This window comes from Erinaceus europaeus, chromosome 1 (assembly GCF_950295315.1).
Source record: "Erinaceus europaeus chromosome 1, mEriEur2.1, whole genome shotgun sequence".
Classification (NCBI taxonomy): Eukaryota; Metazoa; Chordata; class Mammalia; order Eulipotyphla; family Erinaceidae; genus Erinaceus; species Erinaceus europaeus.
In genome coordinates, this window is record NC_080162.1 from 64,500,132 (window position 1) to 64,508,753 (window position 8,622).

Sequence of the window (8,622 nt, forward strand, 5' to 3'; positions counted from 1 at the left end):
GTGAAGCGACTCCCCTGCAGGTGGGGAGCCAGGGGCTTGAACCAGGATCCTTACTCTGGTCCTTGCACTTTGCGCCACTTGTGCTTAACCCGCTGTGCTACCGCCAGACTCCCAAATTTCTTGTTGTTTTTATTGTTGTAGTTATTATTATTGTTGCTGATGATGTCATAGTCAGAGAGAAATGGAGAGAGGAGGTGAAGACAGAGAGGGAGAGAGAAAGACAGAAACCTGCTGACCTACTTCACCGCCTGTGAAGCGACCCCCCCCCTTCAGGTGGGGAGCCGGGGGCTCGAACCAGGATTCTTATGTGGGTCCTTGTGCTTGGCGCCACGGGCGCTTAACCCGCTGTGCTACCGCCCTACTTGAGTTAATTATTACAGAAAAGTTAAGGTGTGGGGGTTGGGCGGTAGGGCACATAGCGCCAAGCGCAAGGATCAGAGTAAGGATCTAGGCTCCAGCCTCCAGTTCACACCGTGGGCTCCCCACCTGCAGGGGGCTTGCCTCACAAGCGATGAAGCAGGTCTGCAGGTATCTTTCTTTATCTCCCCCCTCTGTCTTCCCCTTCCTCTCTCTATTTCTCTCTGTCCTATCCAACAACAACGGCATCAATAACAACAATAATAACCACAACAATGATTAAAAAAAAAAAAAGACAACAAAGGGGAAAAAAATAGCCTCCAGGAGAAGTAGAATCATAGTTCAGGCACAGAAGCCCCAGCAATAACCCCAGTGGCACAAAAAAAAAAAAAAAGGAAGGAAGGAAGGAAGGAAGGAAGAAAGAAAGAAAGAAAGAAAAAGAAAATTTACGGTTTTATAGGTTCAGAGCCATTTGGGAGCAGGGTAATGGCACACCTGGTTGAGTGCACATGTTAAAATTCTTAAGGTTTTAGCCCCCAGTCTGTACCTGCAGGAGGAAAGATTTGTGAGTGGTAAAACAGTGTTGCTGATGACTCTGTCTTTTTCTATCACCCCCTTCCCTCCCAATTTCTACTATCTAGCCAATAAAGAAATATAAAGATAATAACACACACACACACATAGTTTAAAAAGAACCATTTGTTTAAAAATATATATGTTCTCCATTGAACTACTTTTGAGATTTTGTCAAAATGAGTTTATTATGTGCACAAATCTATTTCTATGTTCCCTGGTCTGCTCAGCTGATCTGCATGTCCATATTATCATTACCACCCTATTTTAATTATTATTTTAAAAATATTTTAATTGCATTTTAATGAGTAAGAGACTGAGATACAGAGAAAAAGATATATAGAGAGACCAGAGCACTGCTCAGCTGTATTTTATGGTGGTGCTGGGGATTGAGCCTGGAAAATTGCTGCCTTAGGCTACAATAAAAGTCTTATGCATAACCATTGTTATCTCCTCAATCTATTTTTTTTATTTCTTTATTGGGGAATTAATGTTTTACATTCAACAGTAAATGCAATAGTTTGTACATGCATAACATTCCCCAGTTTCCCATATAACAATACAACCCCCACTAGGTTCTCTGTCATCCTTCTTGGACCTGTATTCTCCCCACCCACCCCCCAACCCCCACGCCAGAGTCTTTTACTTTGGTGCAATACGCCAATTCCATTTCAGGTTCTACTTCTGTTTTTTTTTCTGATCTTGTTTTTCAACTTCTGCCTGAGAGTGAGATCATCCCATATTCATCCTTCTGTTTCTGACTTCTTTCACTTAACAGGAATTTTTCAAGGTCCGTCCAAGATTGGCTGGAAACGGTGAAGTCACCATTTTTTATAGCTGAGTAGTATTCCATTGTGTATATAGACCACAACTTGCTCAGCTACTCATCTGTTGTTGGACACCTGGGTTGCTTCCAGGTTTTGGCTATTACAAATTGTGCTGCTAAGAACATATGTGTACACAGATCTTTTTGGATGGATGTGTTGGGTTCCTTAGGATATATCCTGAGGAGAGGAATTGCAGGGTCATAGGGTAGGTCCATTTCTAGCCTTCTGAGAGTTCTCCAGACTGTTCTCCACAGAGGCTGGACCAACTGACATTCCCACCAGCAGTGTAGGAGGGTTCCTTTGACCCCACACCCTCTCCAGCATTTGCTGCTGTTACCTTTTCTGATGTATGACATTCTCACAGGAGTGAAGTGGTATCTCATTGTTGTCTTTATTTGCATTTCTCTGATAATCAGAGACTTGAAGCATTTTTTCATGTTTCTCGGCCTTTTGGATCTCTTCTGTGGTGAATATTCTGTCCAAGTCCTCCCCCCATTTTTGTATGGGGTTATTTGTTGTCTTGTTGTTGAGTTTGGCAAGCTCTTTATATATGTTGGTTATTCAACTCTTGTCTCATGTATGGGATGTAAAGATCTTCTCCCATTCTGTGAGGTGTTTCTTGGTTTGGGTAGTGGTTTCTTTTGCTGTTCCTCAATCTATTTTTATTATTCTATCTTTATAATAAATATTGAAATCGAGTAGTTTAAGTTCCCCAGCCCTTTTTTAGTACTATCTTAGTTATTCTTAGTCTGTTGTTATTTGTTGTAATTATTTCTTTTATCAAAATCAGGGCTTTATCACTTCAAACTGACCTTTTTAGATAAAAGAGAGGAAGAGAGTGAAAGACTTTTTACATCACTGAGGCTTTCACCAGTGCTGTGGGAGCCAGGTTCAAACCTGAGTTACCAACAAGGTAAAGCAGTCAGTCAAATCCCAGGTGGATTATTCTCATCACCTATTTTGCTTTTGATAAGACATTTTTGAATCAGTTTGTTGATATTTATAAAGCCGTTGCTGGGATGTTGACTGAAATTGCATTGAATCTCTAGATGGAATTGAGAAAAGTTGCCATCTCTACTTCAGGTTTGTCAATAACTAATAGAAGTTGGTTGATAAATGTTCAAACATTTCCCACACTCGAGAACTCTGAAAGGTTAAGCATGAGTCGCGCTTACAATGAACTCTCATTAAAACATTGCTTGTTTTATTTTTGTTATTACTAGGGCTTTACTGCTCCAGGCCAACTTTTTCAGGTAGAAAGACAGAGACAATGATAGAAAGACTGAAGCTTTATTCTCTGTGATAAGGACAGGCTTAAACTGGGGTCCTGTGCATGACAAAGCAAGTGAGCTACCTTGTCTGTCCTCATTAAAACACTCTTTATTGGCTGTTCCCTCTGACCTCCCTAACTTCCTATTTCTCTTATCAATATTTTATGTAACCACTTCCTAAATAAGCTTTTTGTCTTCTATTCAATATAGTATTTGATTCAAGGGAATCCCAGTTAAGACCTGTGACAAATTCCACTACATTACAAGGCAGACTCAAGTAGAACGACTCCATTTCCTAAATATGCCCTAATTTCCAATGTAGAACCAGACCTAATCAAGCTAGATAGAAAATTCACAGGTAACTTAATGCCTACCTGAACATTCAAATTCATTCTCTAACTTCAGAGATAGAAATTAAGTGTGCCTCTCAAATATGTTATCTCTCCAGAAGGTAAAAAGGATGAAATCGAATGCATTTAATTTCAGTGAGCATGCATGTGCATGAAAAGTTACCTCAAAATACTATCGTTAAAATGCTAAAAAGATGTATTGCTATTTTAAGGCCAGAAGATTTGGGGTTTGTCTCATTCAGCTTCTAGCTCCTAGGGTTTTATGGCTCACTAGATTCAGGTTAGAAAAATTAGAATTGCAAAACACATACTGTGGTCTGCCATTCTTTCATAATTTCTTAGTACTCAGTGCCTTCAGGGAGGGAGATAATGTTGAGGGTAGAAAGTTAAGGAGGAAGGACTGAAAGGTGCCAGGAGAACTGGTCCAAGTCTCTCTCTCTCTCTCTCTTTTATTTAATAATGATCCACAAGATTGTAAGATAAGAGGGTGATAATTCCACACAATTCCCACTGCCAGAGTTCTGTATCCCATCCCTTCCACTGGAAGTTTTCCTATTCTTTATCCCTCTGGGAACATGGACCCAGGCTCATTATGGGGTGCAGGTGGAAGGTCTGGCTTCTGTAATTGCTTCTCCACAGGATATGGGCCTTGGCAGGTCAATCCATACTTCCAGCCTGTTTCTATCTTTCCCTAGTGGGGCAGAGGTCTGGATAGGTGGGGTTCTAGGGTACATTGGTGAGGTCGTCTGTCCAGTGAAGTCAGGTTGGCATCATGGTAGCATCTGCAACTTGGTGGCTGAAAAAGCATTAAGATATAAAACAGAACAGATTGTTTAATAATCAGGAACCTAAAGATAAGAATAGAGCAGATGAGACTTGGGCTCTCCATTTTAGAAAAAGTTAGGAAGTCTATTTTAGGTATATTCCAATGAACCCACGACTTCACTAATTTTTGCCTGAGACTGACATGCAAGTGAGCTAAAGATATTGTCTGGGGATATGGTGTCAGAGTTAGAAATAAGACTAAAAAACTGGATCAAAGAAGAAAGGAGCTCCCCCAAATGAGAGAAATATATTAACTGTAAACCCCATTGATCTGATCTGGGGCCCATATTCAGCACAGAGCCTATGTAACATTTGCATCCCTGTAGGTCTGAGCTCGAATTCCGTGGTCATAGCAAACTAGGCTGCATTCATTTCAAGATTTGTCATCCAGTCGTCCTCCTCGAGTGGCAGAATATATTGACCCAACCTCCCTGCAGAGAGTGGGGCAGTCCCTACAGGACCTTGCTCTCAATTTGGAACTCTCTTTGTTTTTAACAGCCTTTGCAGCCAGCCAGACCTGCTGAGCCTTTCATAGGCATCAGCTGTTTGTAGGGGGGAGGGAGCTCCTTTAGGATTATACTCTGTGAAGAGAGAAAATGGTTCCATAAAGAAATGATGCAGACATTGCATTTTTCCCTGCCAGCAATTTCTCTTTATTTGTTTGCAGATTGAAATATCCACTCAAAACAAACAAACAAACAACAACAACAACAACAAAAAAAACCCTCATCAACTGTAAAAACAGTATGTTGTAATCTAATATTTATTTTTGCTAGAATGAAGCCAGTCTTGCCATTCAGTTTTGGCCCCATAGAACACTCAGAAAGTCTTCCCTGACTTTGGGGGAGTGCAGAAGTCTAATGAAACCTCCTTCCTTTTGTTATTGTATTCTCCTTTTAGAACCCAAGTCAGACATAGCCAGGTTTCCTTTCAGCTTTTGATGACAAAAAATGAAAATGAATTAGCAGCTTATCAGCCAGCCTTTATAAAATGTAACATTACCCTTTTAGTATGATATCAGTCAACATTTGTTTCACTTTCTTTGGGAGGAATTGTATTGTTGCTGCTGATCAAGGAAGAAGTGCTTTGTTGTCTTATCCCACACACTCAAAGGATTTAAATCTTATCTCCAAAGAGACCTGACATCATAGGGGGAAATTGTGTTCTAGTCTTCTAATCTATGAAAACATTACCTCAGCACTATTGAGCTCAGTCACTACTACAATTCATCTTTTCCTGTATCACCAACTTCTTAAAGATACATTATTGCTTCCTTACTTCAGTGTTTAGTATTTCCTTTACTCTAGCATCTGTTGTCGTAGTCTAACTAACTAAGTGACTGTTCTGAAGATTGAACGCTAAGGACATCTGTTACAACCCCACAATCCTAATGGGCTGTATCATTGGAATCCCTTAGCTCTTTACCTTCTGAATTGTAGTTTTTGCCTTTTATTGATGTGGTACTGTTAAGTTGTTCACTGTGCTTTCTATTTGGTCTTTGCTATGGCCTTTCTCCAAAGTTCTTTCTTACAACTTCCCTTTCTTTATATTCATTTTATCAACAAGCACCCATTCCCATATTTTCAGTCATCACCTCCCCAATGGCTGGAACTTTAGCAAAAATCTTGAATGGTAAAATATGCTTGGGAATGGAATTTCCTAAGGAAGGATATGAAAGTAGGACATGAGTGGAATTTAACTCACTGATGACTTCATTGGAGTGGCCATATCTACTCAGTCCTGTCTACCTCTTAATTCCTCCAGCATGCTTGAATAAACCCTGTATGTTTATAATTGTTATTTAGAATTTTTTGTTATATTCAACAGAATATACTTTAAATAATAAATATGGATATAGTACTTCCTTTCTCATAAATTTGGTGTAAGGTTTGCATAAGAAATGTTTAATACCAGACAGTATTGTCAAAATATTATAGTGGTCAGAACATTATAGGTATTCTAAACTTTGTGCCTGTGTTCTCAATTTTATAAGCCCCCACACCACAGAATGTTTACTCTGCCCTACCCAAACCAACCAGCTCCTGATTCCAACTTGCTTATTCTTTGGTTTATGACCTAACCAATCTTTTGTTAATCACAGTTTTGCTTTTCCTTCTCATGTTGAATCAGTTGCTAAATCCTATTGATCTAGTCCTTCTATATTTTCTCCAGTTAATTCACTTATGTATTTCCCCTGCAAGCTTCCTACTTAAAACTTTCATGATCACATATCCAATATTGCAGTTGTTAACTCAGTTTCACTACTTCATGTGTACCTTCCTATTCCAGATTATCTATCAGTAGTCCTGAACTGGACCCTCCTAAAGTATTAATCTAACTTTACTACTCTTCTGAATAAAAGCCAAGTGATCTGTTAATCTCCCATTGAGTTAATACTCCCTAACCTGGCACTTGATACCTCAACCTGCCTTCTGCTGACCTTCTCCACCTACTTCCATGATAATCTTTCTAGGCCTTTTTTTAAAAAAATATTATTATTCCATTTTGTTGCCCTTGTTGTTTTATTGTTATAGTTATTGATGTCATTGTTGTTGGATAGGACAGAGAGAAATGGAGAGAGGAGGGGAAGGGGGGAGAGAAAGACATACGCAGACCTGTTTCACCTCTTGTAAAGACCCCCCTGCAGGTGGGGAGGCAGGGGCTTGAACTGGGAACCTTAGGACGTTCCTTTTCGCTTTGTGCCACATGCACTTAACCCACTGCTCTGCCGCCTGACTCCCTCTAGGCTGTTTTAATTTGTATTCTATTTCTTTTTTTTCTGTTTAGTCGCCAACTACTGTTTTTATTTTGTTGGGATTCCATTGCTCCACTGCATGTGCTATTTTCCTTTTCTTACTGTTCCCATATGGGGAATGCAATTACTGAATAATATATATTCAGAATAGGACATGTGCTATCCTAGTGTTTCACACTCCCCATCCTCAAGTGCCTTCCAAGAAAAAGAGTTCCAGGCTGAGTACCTACTGACAGTTATTGAACTACTTATCTTAGACACCCATCTTCTAAGGAATCCTACACAGTTTTATGTAAAGAGGGTCATGTAAGCCAAATGAGGCCCCAAACCTAAAAAAAAAGAACCTCCCCGCCTTCTCTTAGCCAATCATGATAAGACTGTGAATCTGTGTATACAATCTATGGAAAATAGGTTTCAACCTGCATTATGGAATAAATACTTGGTTATGGTCTCTGCCTGATGTGCACCAACATGGTGTACCCAGGTTGGGTCAGCGCCAGATTCTGCAGAATCAAATGAACTGTCTCACTTCCTGTCTTTCTCAAGTCTCCTTAGTCCATTTTGGGGGTGAATGGGTAAATTTTATTTCTAATAGGACTGGGATGTGAACCCAGATATCTGTGCATGGTACCTGGTAAACTTTCTCCTGGCACATTCTTTTCTTTTTTTTTTTTTTCCCCTTCCAGGGTTATTGCTGGGCTCTGTGCCTGCACCATGAATTCACCGCTTCTGGAGGCCATATCCTCCCCCCCCCCTTTTGTTGCAGCCTCCTTGTGGTTATCATTATTGCCATTGTTGATGTTGCTAGTTGTTGGACATGACAGAGAGAAATGGAGAGAGGAGGGGAAGACAGAGAGGGGGAGAGAAAGATAGACACCCGCAGACCTGCTTCACCGCTTGTGAAGCGACTCCCCTGCAGGTGGGGAGCCGGGGGCTCGAACCGGGATCCTTATGCCGGTCCCTGCACCTTGCGCCATATGCGCTTAACTCACTGCACCACCGCCCGACCCCCGGCACATTATTTTCTTAAGTGGCTTATCTTTCACTCACCCATAATACGCTCTTCCTACTTCCCTTCCGATCTTTGCTTACTTTCAAAGATTGAAAACACTGTCAAATCCAAGAAGTTCTCCTGAACTAGGCATAACTTTTCTTTTAAAGACTTTTTCTCTCTCTTACGGTGCTGTTGCTCTTTTGCTTTATAGTAGAACTTCTCTGATTTTAGGAAGCATCATAATTTTCTGAAAGAATTGCAGAAACACAGATTGTTAAGCCCAACTCCCAGAGACTCTGGGTGAGAAAATCAGGGTTGAGGCCCAAGAATCTGCATTTCTAACAAAACCAAGTGATATTGCTGCTACTCATCTGGGACTCATACACTGAGAACCTCTTCCTGGTTATCTGAATCTCATTCTCCTACACTGTAAATGCCTTCTCCATCTCCTCCTTCTTCTCTTTCCTTTTTGCTTAAAAAAAAATTGGGGGTGGGGCGGTAGCGCAGCTGGTTAGCGCACATGACACAAAGCCAAAGGTTCCGGGTTAGAGGCCCCGCTCCCCACTTGCAGGGGGCAGGGGTCACTTCACAAGCGGTGAAGTAGGTCTTCAGGTGTCTATTTTTCTCTCCTTCTCTCTGTCTTCCCTCCCTCCATTTCACTCTGCCCTAT